Source organism: Lissotriton helveticus, chromosome 7, assembly GCF_964261635.1.
Source record: "Lissotriton helveticus chromosome 7, aLisHel1.1, whole genome shotgun sequence".
Taxonomy (NCBI): Eukaryota; Metazoa; Chordata; class Amphibia; order Caudata; family Salamandridae; genus Lissotriton; species Lissotriton helveticus.
Window position 1 is genome coordinate 350,678,958 of NC_136068.1, and position 14,537 is coordinate 350,693,494.

Sequence of the window (14,537 nt, forward strand, 5' to 3'; positions counted from 1 at the left end):
GTCTCTTAGTAATTCGGACAAAAGCTGGCGTCAGCATGAGAGCACCACCATCTTGTGACAACTTTGTGGCCACTGCAGGGAGCGGGACAGCAGGCGTGTCCCTCCACCGACGCACTGAATCAGCCTTTCCTACGGCACCAGATGTGGATAAGGCGGCGGTCACCCGGGGCAGCGGCATATCCATGGGGGGGATAGTCGAGCAACAGTGGCGGTTGCCCCCACCGGAAGCCCGCGGGAGTCGAGGGCCAATGACTCTCGTAGAATCTTTAAAACTGAGAGGACGTCTTCAAGAGTGGGGCTCATGCCCGAGCAGGCAAGCATCCGAGTTCCATGGTAGCCCAGAGCCATCCTAATGGACCAGGCCCAAATCCGGGGAGCCGGCCGCCATCTTGTGAGTCCCGCAGCAGCCGCCCTTCACCACGGCCACCGGAGCGGGTCCCCCGGCCAGTCAACCGCGGGGGCCCGTTGAGTGGAATGCTAATGGCAATCTTGGTGCAGGAGAGGAACCTCCACCTGGAGGGGGAGGGGGCCGTCCGCGCCGCCTCTCCGCAGGCGCCCCACGCCATCTCCTGGCGAAGGCATACAAAATGGCCGGACCACGACCCTGAGTTTAAGAGTCTCATGCTCGATCGATTGAGCTAGCGGGGCCCGGCAACAAAAAGGGGTGCACACAACTTGCTGGACACCACCTCTGGACGTTCTGGGGACGGGCCTCGGCGCGTGGTGTTGCCTCCGGGCTATTCGCACAACGGTCCTCCACTCCAGGCCGCCACTGATGCTACCTCGCCGGCTGATGGCTTTTGTAGACTTTCTATAGCCCAAAACCAACTAAAAAGTAGCCCAAAGTAGCCCAACATTGCTACTTTAAGGAAGGAGGGACAGGAACAGCGTCAAGCAGACGGCGAATGCATTGGGATTGATGTTGCAGCTGGCTGCCATGTAAATATTTGTATAATAAAACGTTTTAACATATTACTTTGCTGGAGTGTTGTATATAATTTTATAGTATTTGTATAGGGTTTGTCGTCATTTGGGCGGGGTGGGCGGCGGAGTCGAGCTGTCTTGCGGCCATCATGGCGTCGAGCTCGGCTCCTCTCACTAGTTTCATATTTCTCATGAGGGGTTGTTCCTAATGTTTCTATTTTAGCGAGGTCAAAAAAGAGATCCCATCAGTGGCCTACTGACTTCGCTCGATTCCTTTTGTTTTTCCTAGCGATTTTTATGTCATAGTTCGTTGCAAAGATACAGCGGCTAATCCGCATTTTATATACATGTCCTTTTTAGGTTTCGGCTGGAGGGCGGAGCTCTTAGCTCCGCCTCCAGAGAAATCTCTTGATTTCCAGTAAGGAGAATGGAATACGCCCCCCTGCCCCATTGGCTAGCTCCATAAATGGAGGCTAGCCATTGGAACAGAGATCTGTCCGTCAAGGCCGGACCAGATTCGGGGGCGTTCCCGAGATTTTTTCTCAGGGCGGAGTTACGTTTTTTCCCGTTCCCTCCCCTTTCACTGATGCGCTGTCCATTCCCGCCCCCTCCGTGTGCCTTTCCGCCCCCCCCTCGCTGTCCTGTGCACGTTTCCCGCCGTCCGTGTCCTCTCCCGCCCCCTCCCGCCGTCCGTGTCCACTCCCGCCCCCTCCCGCCGTCCGTGTCCACTCCCGCCCCCTCCCGCCGTCCGTGTCCTCTCCCGCCCCCTCCCGCCGTCCGTGATTCAGATTTGCTGTCCATTCCCGCCTCCTCCCGCCGTCCGTGTCCTCTCCCGCCCCCTCCCGCCGTCCGTGATTCAGATTTGCTGTCCATTCCCGCCTCCTCCCACCCCCTCCCGCCGTCCGTGTCCTCTCCCGCCCCCTCCCGCCGTCCGTGATTCAGATTTGCTGTCCATTCCCGCCTCCTCCCGCCCCCTCCCGCCGTCCGTGTCCACTCCCGCCCCCTCCCGCCCCCTCCCGCCGTCCGTGTCCACTCCCGCCCCCTCCCGCAAGGCAGGCCGCATACAGACAGCAAAGTACCCTTCTGAATGTGTTCTTTACAGCACAGAAATAATATTTACACAAACCACATGGGCGTAACTGCCACCAGCCAAAGTGTTTCAGAACTAGAGGAATGACAGAAATCCGTTTATAGGGCGTCCCGTTGACTTCCAAACAAGTCCAGTAGTTACAGATATTCTGCTGGAGTCAAAGAGCCTGTTGAAGGGCGGCTAAACTGCCCCTAATCCGGATGTGTTTCTAGGCCCTGACCTTTGACAGACAGCGGAAAGCACAATGCCTTTAGGCTGAGTTTTTAAAGTAATACCATCTGTTTGGTAACTCGAGAAGTTAACAGCTGCAGCGAAACGGCTGATAATCACTCTGTCCAACACGGCTTTGGACACGATGTCAGATGGCCTGCCCTTGAACTGCCGAAAGCGAGCAATTGGGATCAGACAGGCAGCGGACATGATCCCAGTGACAGCTGCAGCACTGCTCACGCATGCCTGGAGCGCTGTGTAACTCCCGCGGGCTGCCAAACCCCGAAGCACTTAGTGTAATGGGCAGAAGAATCTACAGACAAGGAGGGGACGGTGGCCCTTGGCCAGCGCCAGGGTAAGCGTGCCCTTCACTTTTGTACCTGCACTCTCTCGTAAGGGGATACGGCGAGGCACTGCGGCTTCTTCTATCTGCCAGGCCGTGAGCAGGTTCACCAAATGCTCAGGTTTCACCTGCCTCGTCTTCATCCAGCAGGGCAGAGAGGTAACGAGTCTCCGGCCTTCCACCCCACAGAACTGGCATTACAAACACTGTGATTCTCAGTGCGAGCCTTTCCTGCAGCACGTAATGACAGTTTCTGTCGTTTAAGCCAGCTTAACGTAAAGCCAGACATCCAGCATGTAGTGCTATCAATTTGGAAACATTATTGCAAGAAAACTTCATGTAACTGCTTATAAAGTGCATCCTAAGCTGTGCTAACAGATTTCCAATCCTGTCACTTCCATGATAGAAGTGTAAGCACCTCAAACTATATAATAGGACGTGTTTAAGGTCGCCCTTCTTGAGTTGCTGATGTTTAGATGTAGTGTAGTCAGCAATACAGCCTAGGAGCTGAGGGCTCTGCACTTGTCTCATACCCCAGCCTTCTTGTTAGTAACGGTCGTGCGGCAGAAATCGTGATGGTGGCAAACATTTGACTACAAAGGCTTGGGAGTTATCACTATAGCTCTGTGGATACTTCTGCTTGCAGATTCCTCACCTCTTGAATATCTCAGGCTCCAGACAAACTTCTGGCATAGCCGTCCACCCTGGTAGGAGGCGCTGACTCTTATCTTGACGCTGAATGTGGAGTTGTGGTGACATCACCGGAGCCAAATTCCCTCTACCTTGGCACCTTGAAATCAGTTAACTTAATTCAAAACTGAAAGTGCCGAGCAATATAAGCAGGGCCACTGGGATGATTTGGGATTCAGCTTCGGCTTTTTCCTGCGTAAATTTGTCTTTGCTTTATAATCCATCATCTACTACATCAGTTATAAGTTTTATTAAACAAAATGTTCTAGTTACACTAGGTCAACATTTAGTAAACCTGCTGAACAATGGGTGCAAAAACAGCTTTCTGCTGTTAAGTTCTATATTCAGGCTTTAAAACTTTAAAACAGTGACTGTGTTACACATGTGGTGTTAACATTCCAAAATTATCAGTTTGGGGGAGGGTAGCAAAGAAGAACCTTACATACTTACTTAAATCTAGTTCCAGCATGGTGGAAAGTATACTTCTTTCTTTGTTGTTAACATTTTGCCATTATTCGTCAAGTTCATGTTTAAAGTACATACTTTGTTCTTAATGCTAGTTATTTCAGGTCGTATGCAGCGTTTAAAAGATTCTCAAACATTTTGCATCATGTTTTAAGGTCTTGAATCCTAAATTGCTTTTAGGGTCCCAATAGCGTGAACCTACAGTAAAATCTATGCTAAGATTCCCTATTATCGGAATGTACGGTAAACCAGAACCTGAAGACAACTTTGAAACAAGCATTTACAATGCAACGGTTTCGCCTTTGGAAAAGTTAGACCTATTGGCAATGTAAATGACAATGCCATTTATTTATCTGTTTTCAAAACCAACACATAAATACAAATTTTGTCATTTACAATGCCAATAGCTCAAACTTTTCCAAAGGCGAAACCGTTGCATTGTAAATGCTTGTTATTAGGGGTGCCCTCCGGTGGAGCCGGATGATCTACCTCTAATAAACGGTCCGGGCTGAACCAACTACTGAACAATGGGGAGAAGATAGGCATGACGGGTTACAATGGGGACAAAAGTCTGCACTACCTATCCTTCGTTACTTTGCGGAGACTAGGCAGAATATTTCTATTCTACAGTATTCGCAAATAGGGAATACCCAAAGAGAGAACTAATTCCAAACAGTCAATGTTCGGACAAACAATCAATCAAATGAGGGATAAAAATAGGCACAACGGATTACAACGGGGGCAAAAGCCTGCGTTACCTATCCTTCACTATCTGCAAAGACTAAACAGAGTATTGCGACTCTGTGCTTATTTGTAAATAGAGAATAACCCAAAGAGAACCAATTCCGAACGATCAATGTTCGGACAAACAATCAATCAAATGAGGGATAAAAATAGGCACGACGGATTACAACGGGGGCAAAAGCCTGCGTTACCTACCCTTCACTATCTGCAAAGAGAGACTACTCCTATTCTTCTCTGTTTGCAGACAGAGAATCTCTCAGAAACAATCAAATGAGTAATACTAGTATTTTCAAACAATCAAACAATCAATTCGCAATTCGTCGTGTTACACGACCTTACCCGGACCGCATGGACAGTTTCTCGTCTTCCGCTTCCAGCGCCTGATCGTCCTATATTCTCCGTAATTACTGTGGCACTCCTGATGGTTCCCAGTCAGGACCGTAGATCACTCGAGAGAGGTCTGCTCGGAACCGGTGAAGTTCGGATGATCGGCTGCCAGACGAGGGTCTATCGGGCAGGTGCACTTCCCGATCGTTGCAGTCGTTCACTCTGTCGTTGGGACCTCTCCCACTGGATCCACGTGTCGCTGATGGGCCCCACGTTTGGGACGCCAATTGTAAAAAGGCAGGGCCGATGTCGACCAAGAACCTTCAGTGTTTGCCCGGCGATAGCCGCCTCTCATGCCATTCAATATTACCAAACAAAGAGGCAGGCGCTGGAGACAGGAAGTCAGGAAACAGGAGTTTATTCCGACGGAGCAGAACACGTCAAATCAGACAACAGGGTATCTTCTCGAGGTGCTCTAACTGCATCTCTGAGGCCTGGCCTCTTATACACAGGTTTATGGCTTTATTACATACATTGCATCCGTAATGTTTCTTTGAAGGCCAGAAAAGACATCCTCGGAATCCCCGGTCCAGGCCCGTTCCCACACACATCTACAGTAGAGTTCCCACCCCGATCTTAGCATGTGGTGGTTATCGCGCAGCTGGACATTCCGCTGGGAATGGGAAAGTGGGCGATCGGTCGGATCTGGAGGTGTGAGGGCATTGATTAACCCCCGCTCCTTTGATATGGGGTGAGTTCCTACTGTAGGGGCAATAAACTGCAGCTGCAAGGCTAGGTGGTGGCCTGGGAACGGTTCAGACAATGGACGAGGAGGGAGAGTTTATCAAAAGGCCCGCTCGCGTGAGAGAGATGAAAGGAGTGTGAGGGTTCCGCACGGGATGTGGCTCTGGGGCAGGGTCGCGCTGGAGGTGCGTTTATGGCCCAAGCAGGAGAGACCGGGGGCTGTCGGGGCGCGGGGGAATGCTTGCGAGGCCGGGGAATGAGGGGGAGAGCCGCGCAGGCTATTGGCAGTGGACAGAGAGGTCATGACACACAAAATGGCTGCCACCTACGTGCATGATGGGGCCTAAAAGGGACAAGATGGCGTGGCCACTGTTTCGTGATTTTCACTTTACTTTCAAAAGTGGCTGTGGTGAACATAAATGAACGCCGCTTATGTATACCTAATTTTACTCATTTTCCACAGTATCAGTGCAGATTTATTAAGACCGGATGTTTGGTACCAAACATCTTAGGGTACAGTGAAGCCACCGTGGAACTAGGAAACTTGTAATGACAAGTATCAAGCCCATACACTCTCTATGGCTTCCTTGTGCACTTACAATATCCAAGAATGACTCACATATTGCAGGATCATATTTACTCATGCAGATATGTCCACTCATGGAATGTAGTGCACCCTTCTTTAGTACTATAAGGTCTGCAGTAGGGGTGGCTTACCTATACCTCATGAAGTGTATGGGGGCTTGGCACACAGGGATGTGTGCCATGTCGACTCTTCGGCTTTCCCTGCACCAAGACATGCAGACATCAATGGCAAGGGGTTTATGGGGTGGCACAATTTGTGCTGCAGTCCCAGTGGACCTTCTCCAGTACCAATGTCGCTGAAGTGGTGCCAATTTTAGTACCATTTTTAGGGAAAGATCACTGGTACTGGGAACCTGGTTAGTAGGGACCCAGTACACCTCTGTCAAAGTTGCATCAAAAACCAAGCAAAAAGTGTGTGTGTGTGGGGGGGGGGGGGGGGGGGGTACTTCAACAAGAATCCAGTTTCTCACAATCTCCATATGTGGTTCGTTGTTACTTGTTACTACTGTTCTTCTGCCTACATTCTACTGTTGGCACACAACCCACCAGTGTCACAGTCCTTCAGCCATCTGTCTGAACCTTGGGTTAAAAAAATGTTTGCCTTAACTAACGCACCATGGCATCTCTTCCTACATGTACAGGTCCATGATAATGTCTCGCCATTGGAAATAACAAGCTATCGGGGAACACAGGTCTTCCATCTCCTGAAACCCAACTGCCATCCTCCTCTCTTTTGACACCACCTGCTCTAATCCAGCTTCTGACACTTCTTCCTGTAACCTCATAACTTCTTCCCAAGTATCAACTACAGTCAACAACAGATTGCACACTTCTTCCTGTAACCTCATAACTTCTTCCCAAGTATCAACTACAGTCAACAACAGATTGCAATGTGGCATCCGATTAAAAGTGCAAACATTCAGAGCACAGTAGTTCGCTGTCTCATTGGCATATCTGTTGCCCATTGTCACATAATCTGTGCCATTTCAATGTGCAGCACAATATGAACAGGTAACTGTAAAGCCTACAAAAGATTATGGACCCTCTCGCCATTGCCTATTTGTGACCCTGAAGAAGTTATAAATCTGCATTGGGACCATAACTGTCCAAAGTCATGACCGACACCAAAGCCATACTATCAGTGGAAATTGTTGCTTTGAGCTGGTCCAAAACACAACAGGCTCTAGTAAGAGCAATCAATTTGGCCACTTGTGCCTAAAATACCCCCTGAAGCCAGGAGGCTTTGACTGCCCCCAAGACAGTACAGACTGCGTAGATAGCTCTCAGGTTTCCATCGTGGTCTTGTAAACAGAAGCCATCAATAAGCATCACATAGTCTGATTCAGGTAGTGGCACATTTTGTATGTCAGGTCTCGGTTTGGTGCTAGTTCAGTAACATCAAGACAGTTGTGCTCACCTTCAACAGATCCATTTCCAGGTATGGGAAAAAAAGTGGCAGAATTAAGTGCAGTACATCTCAAAGTAAAATTCTTGGCGCCAAGTATGACTTGCTCATATGTGGTGAGACGACTACTAGTCAGGTACTGGGTTCTGGTTTGGGTTAACAAAACCGTGACAGAGGGGACAAAAAGAGGCAAAGAAAGACCCATGACAATGTTCTCTCACTGCTCTGTACTAACACCAGTTGAGGCTATGGCTTCAAGACATCCAGGCAAAGCAGCAGGTACTGCATCAAGCATGGCAGAAAGATTTGTGACAGGCCTACGAGCATTCCCATGCATCTAGGTTATCACTGAGAGAGCACAGCCCTCCCTCTCACTGCGAAACAAAACCTTTATTATAATCAGACATTTCCAGTGCCGGGGCATGTCAAAGAATTTCTCTCAGCTCTGCATGCAGCTGTCATCCCATGGTATCAGATCTGATATGTCCTCGTGTGTCAGCCTCTGTAAAGGCTTAGCCATTAGGGAAAAGTTGTGAATTCACTGTTGACAGTAGCCCACTATACCCAAGAACATCCTGACTTCTTTCTGTGTAATTGGCAGATTATTTTTCAGAATCACTGAGATTCTCTCTTGTGACACCTTCCTCGTCCTTTCTCAATGTGATGGCCAAGCTACAGGACTTCTTTCTTACTGTACTGCCATTTGGTTGGGGGCCCTTTATGTCCATTGTCAGCTAAGTGGTTCAACAGAGCAATTGTGTCTCATTTGCAAGCCTCCTGTGTATTCAATGTCACCAATAGGGCATCAATGTACTGAACTAGAACTGAGTGATCGGGCATCTCCAGGGACTCTAAATTCTTTTTGAGTATCTGATTGAAAATTCATTGGCTCTCCGTATACCCTTGTGGGACTCTGAACCATACCAACAATATGGAGCCTAGAGGGAATACAGATTCTGGTCACCCTCCACTCGAAAAGTCATGAACAACCACAAGACCAGAATCAAACAACTACAGGAATACTAATCTATCACATTTCCTAATGTAGTCAGAGAGAAGACCTGTAGTATTCTACATAACCCTCTTTACACTCTAATCAGTAGTGTTTGTGTCTTAACATAAAAAACCCTTTATCCATACTTTGTTGACAGTTTTTAAGATATCAGGGACTCATAAGTAAACATTCAGTCCCTTACACACATTCATTTGAATAAAAAATGTGAGAAAAGGCGAAATATCCCCTCACGGGCGCAACACCAAGCGGGTAACTGGCAGGTACTCACCAGATAAGCCCATTGTTATCATCATCGGCGGTCATTAAGCCCAACAGAAAAAGTGTCCAAAGAAAAATATCAGGGATGTAAAGGTGCATATAGTGAAGTGAAAGTATAAATCACACCTCACAGTGTGGAAAAAGTGGTTAAAATTGAATCGATTCACTCGATGCACAACATTTTTATTCTTTTACTCAGTGAACCCACTCAAATTAAAAAACTGTATAGGCTGTTATGGACTCTGAACCATGCCAAAACACAGCTGTCGAAACAGTACAGAAAATCACTTGGCTTCACATGGAATCTGAAGCATAATCGCTGTTGTATTCTGTGCCACAGGACAACAAGGAACAAATATGGAGTTATCCATTCTAATATCCTGCACTAAGCAGTACTTGCTATTGGGTTTTTGCATACCCATGATGGGCGAGTTACATTGACTCCCAATAATCTCCTTCAGAATGCCTTGCTCAATCATTGAGTCAATCACAAGAGTAATTCAAGCAATAGTTTCAAGGGTCCGATTGTATTGTGGTATTCTCGGGTACTCAACATCAGGCTTCACCTTTGTGGACTGGTGCAATACCTTTTATGAGACCTATGTAATTCCCTGAAAAGTCTCAGACTTCATGAAACACTGTGTCCTCAGCTCTGGCGGCAAGTCATCTTTTGTCAACTTGGGGTACCATCCGATTTCTGATCTCTGCCTGATAAGTTTAAAGGCAATGTCTTCATCATGCGTTTGAAACTCAGTACTATTTGTGGTACAGTAAAAGGAACAATTTAGCATACATAATAGATCTCACCCAATCACACCTCTCAAATCAGTGATTCTCCGCAAAGGACCCTATTTTGAGAGGTACCGCTTCTGAAACTGGACTAGTCATCTATTTATTGGCAACTTCTACAACTTGGCTTCTTTATTCCGAAAGGGGAGGTTGGGAACCTCTGCTATTCTTATAGCAGAGCGGGTAGCACCAGTGTCAATGAGAAGCGATACATGGTTCCCATTTACCTCACCATCCACAAATGCACCACTCTGGTCTACCTGTAAGGTTGCACCAAATATGCAATCCTCCTCCCCTCTCAGGCTCCGTCAATGAGACAGGTCTAAGCTGTAATCATCGTTTGTTTGTATCATAGAGTACTGTTGGGATGTACCCTGATTCACAAAAGGATTTGTGGTACATTGGGAATTTGATTTCAATTAAATCTCAGAAAATTTGCATTTTGTTGTGACATTGGGGCTGGTTGAACCAGCATTTCATGAGCTTGGGGCACATTGTAGTTTGATACTCTCTGTCTCTACTAGCTGTGTCTGAACCATATAAACCTGATTACGATTAGCCATGTTACTAGCATTAAATCCCCATTTGCACTTCGAATGCCCTAGCCTGCTGCAGACGCGGCGGGGGTTGGGCTTCTTCAAAGTTGGCACATCAATCCCTGTACTCTGATTAATTGGAACACCACGTCCTCTATCTTGCTGTTGAAATCCATTACCACAGTGCATCATCATAACTCCCTGCTGATGCTACCCTGCATGGGACCAGCATTCCCAACAGATCGCTGGTTCTGACCTGGCTTTGCAGTTTTCATTTGGGCACCATTAGCTTTTTCTTCAATTTCTTGTGTTTAATTTCCAATTTGTCGCTGTTATACTTGGCAAATTTCAATATCTTGTCAATGGGCTTGCTCTGCCAACAAATCAAATGCTGATTAATCCTGGAACTAACCTCAGGCTTCAATCCATACTCACATATGTAAACATTGACTGGGGTAGGGCTGGAAATCCTAATGAAGGATACCTTTGCACAATTGATGTTGCTTTTCCCTCAAACTGTCTTTGTATTCTCTAATATGCGCCACAGACAGAGGTGGAAGTGGTCCAATTAATCCTGTCCACAGATTGAGAAAACTAGGAAGTATGTCAATAAAGCAGTTTCTGCTTACCTCAGAGACCATAGGATGGGCTCCTTCTATAACAACAATCTACGTTTTGATATGCATGACATCTACTGAAGTGATGGAGTTCATTTCTCAGAAGAACGAAAGATCTTTAAGCTGTGCATCCGCACTTACATGTAGCTTCAAGTCATAATGAAAACTACGACTCTTGTTAGATCCACCTTATAACCCAACAGTGAATCTTATTTATTTTTTAACATACATACTCTTTTTAAATACCTTCCGGATTCACGTACACTTCGCGAATTCGCAAAACAAAAGCACACATTTAATGTACTACAACACAATACACTTTTATTTATTTGATTATATTTATTTCTAACTATCAAATTTAATGTGAATATTAACTTCAATCTCACTAGCTCTATAAAAAAGTTCACAAATGCAACACTACCTTTTGAATTATATACTATCTAATTATTTATTTAAGGTGGATCTGCGAATCCACTGTGACATTATCCTTGGATGCCGTGCTGAGAGCCGCAATAGGGTCGCGACTTCTATCACGAGAGAAAACATAAATACATTTTCGCCCCCCCATTGCATTGTCCAATATTATCCCCAGAGTCCCCATACACCGGGCCCGGCCATTTATAAAAAAAAAATTTAAAAGAAGAGGGGGCCGCTTGGCACCCCCCTCCCAGGCCATTTTTGGCCTCGCGACCCCATCCCCCCTTGGCTTGGCCACTCCTTTAATTTTTTCTTTTTAAGATGGGTAGGGGGGCCAGCAAGGCCCCCCTACCTGGGCCATTTTGGGCCTCGGGGACCCCATTCCCCAGGGCTTGCCCTCTGGTTGTGGACCGTAGGGGAGCCTGAATGCCCCCATAGTCCCTGCTGGCTCCCCACCTCCTGCGGGAGCCAGCTTTGCTTTTGGGCAAAGGGAGCTGCTAACCTGCATCTTCCTTTGGCCAAAAGCAATTCTGGTTCACTTCATGGAAGCGAGAGCAGTGCTCCCACCAAGCCACAGCAAACTGCAATGTCCCGTGGGTGGGCACCTCGGGACATTGCTGGAGCCGGCACTGGGCGATGGCGGTCCCCAGGGCCATGGAGGGCTCCTACAACATGAATGTAGCCCAGGGTAGGTGGTGGTCCCCTGGCAGTATGATGGGAGCTGGGGGGAGCTCGGCCCCCCCACACTTAATTGTTTTAATACGCCCCGGGGCTGTGGGGGGCTGCATGGCCCCCTGCATTTAAACCATATAGCCCCATGGAGGTGGTGGTCCCTGGGGCAGTGTGCGGGGGACAGGAGTCCCCCCACAAAATGTGGAGATCAGGGCTTTGGTCTCTGATGGAGGAACACAATCACATCAGTCTTTTGGAGCTGCACCCCAATCCATCTGGCCCTGAAGGCTTTTCTCTCTTCCATCAAGAGCAGGGCCGATCTAAGTTCTGATGGACAATACTTCGGCCATGTGGTACTACAATACGTAGGGCAGAGTTAGGCCTATTGCCCTCTATCTGGGAACTCTGAGACATTGGCGGTGGCAAGTACACCGCACAAGATCTTGCAAACTGTCACCCATCATGCAGGTTCTCTTAACAGCAGGGTAGATTAACTTCAAGGGACTCATTTTGCAAATTACGAGTGGAGTCTGCATATGCAGGTAACACAGTGGATCAATCCTCAGTGGGGTCAGCCCTCTGTGAAACTGTTCAATATCTCTAAAAACAAATCAGTACCTGACCTTCGGCACCCTGGAGTTCCTTCCTCAAGGATCCTTAGACACATTCCACCTTTGGTTTTGCCCCAGTCCTTTTTATGGATTTCTGCCTCTGCTTCTGAACCCACGAGTACTGAAGAAAGTCGGTGCAACTAGGAAGAGTTCATTCCGCTAGCTCTGGATTGGCTTGAAAGGCTTAATATGACCAACTCCTCATTCTGAGCACATGGGCATCCGCAGAAATGTTTCCGGGGGGGGGCAACATTTTAACTTCATTACCATCCTCCGACATGATTGAGCACAAGTATTAAATACATTAAAAGAAATCTCATAAGACAAAGAGCTTAAATAAACAAAGAAACCCATAGGGGTAAGAGAAAAATCTTGTGAGGCACCACAGCAGACGACCTGGCAACTACAATAAAATAGAGGGAAAAAATAAACATTCTAAATCAGGTTGATGTGGTTCTAGAGCAGGGGAACTCACAAACTTTCTCTCGGTGGCCAAATTTACAGCGTGGTTTGTAGCCGAGGGGTGCACCGGTGGGGTGGGGTCAGTGGAGGAGGGGGTGGGGCTAGAGCAACAAAAAAACACATGCCCCTGCAGCGGACGCCTTCATCCACTGAGCCACCAGACCCGGTATACACACATCTATCTTTCTTTCTCTCTCTCTCTATCTGTCTCTCTCTGTCTCACTCCCTCTCTCTCTGCCTCCCTCCCTCTCTCTATCTCTGTCTCCCTCCCTCCCTCTCTCTCCCTCTCTCCGTCTCACTCACTCTCTGTCTATCTCTCTGTCCCTCCCTCTCTGTCTTCCGCCCTCTCTCTCCCTGTCTCCCTTCTTCTCTCTCCCTCTGTCTCCCTCCCTCTGTCTCCGTCCCTCCATCTGTCTACCTCCCTCTTTCGCCCTCCTCCCTCTGTCTGTCTCCCTCCCTCTGTCTGTCTCCCTCCCTCTGTCTGTCGCCCTTTGTCAGTCTCCCTCTGTCAGTCTGGCTCTGTCTGTCTCTCTCCCTCCCTCTGTCTCTCTCTCTCTCTGTGTCTCCCTCTCTCTGTCTCCCTCCCTCGGTCTCCTTCTCTCTTTGTCTCCCTCCCTCTGTCTCCCTCCCTCTGTCTCCCTCCCTCTGTCTCCCTCAATCTGTCTCCCTCAATCTGTCTCCCTCCCTCTGTTTCCTGCTCTGTCTCCCTCCCTCTGTCTCCCTCCCTTTGTCTGTCTCCCTCGGTCTGTCGCCCTCTGTCTGTCGCCCTCTGTCTGTCGCCCTCTGTCTGTCGCCCTTTGTCACCCTCTGTCTGTCTCCCACCCTCTGCCTCTCTCCATCTGTCTCACTCCCTCCCCCTCCCTCTCCCTCCCTCTATCTCCCTCTCTCTCTCTCTCTCTGTCTCCCTCTCCCTCCCTCTGTCACCCTCTGTCTCCCCCTCTCTCTCTGTCTCCCTCTCTGTCTCTCTGTCTGTCTTAGTCTCTGCCTCTATCTTTCTGTCCCTGTCTCTGCCTGTCTGTCTGTACCTGTCTCTATCTGTCCCTGTTTCCCTCCATCTGTCTCCCTCTCCGTTTCTCTGTCTGTCTCTGCCTGTCTTCCCCTGTCCCTGTATCTGCCTCCATCTGTTTCTATCTCTGTCTGTCTCCCTCCCTCCCTCTCTCTCTGTCTCCCTCCCTCTCTGTCTCCCTCCCTCTCAGTCTCCCCCTCTCTCAGTCTCCCCCTCTCTCTCTCCCTCGGTCTCTCTCTGCCTCACTCACTCTGTCCATCTCACTCTCTCTGTCTCCCTCCCTCTCTCTCCCTCTGTCACCCTCCCTCTGTCTCCGTCCCTCTGTCTCCGTCCCTGTCTTCGTCCCTCTGTCTCCCTTCCTCTGCCTCCCTCCCTCTGCCCCCTCCCTCTGTCTCCCTCCCTCTCTGTCTCCCTGCCCCTCCCTCTGTCTCCCTCTCTCTATCTCTCTTTCTCCCTCTCCCTCCCTCTGTCACCCTCTGTCTCCCTCCCTCCCTCTCTCTCTCTCTGTTTCCCTCTCCGTCTCCCTCTTTGTCTCTCTGTCTGTCTTAGTCTCTGAATCTGTCTGTCCCTGTCTCTATCTGTCCCCGTTTCCCTCCCTCTGTCTCCCTCTCCGTCTCTCTGTCTGTT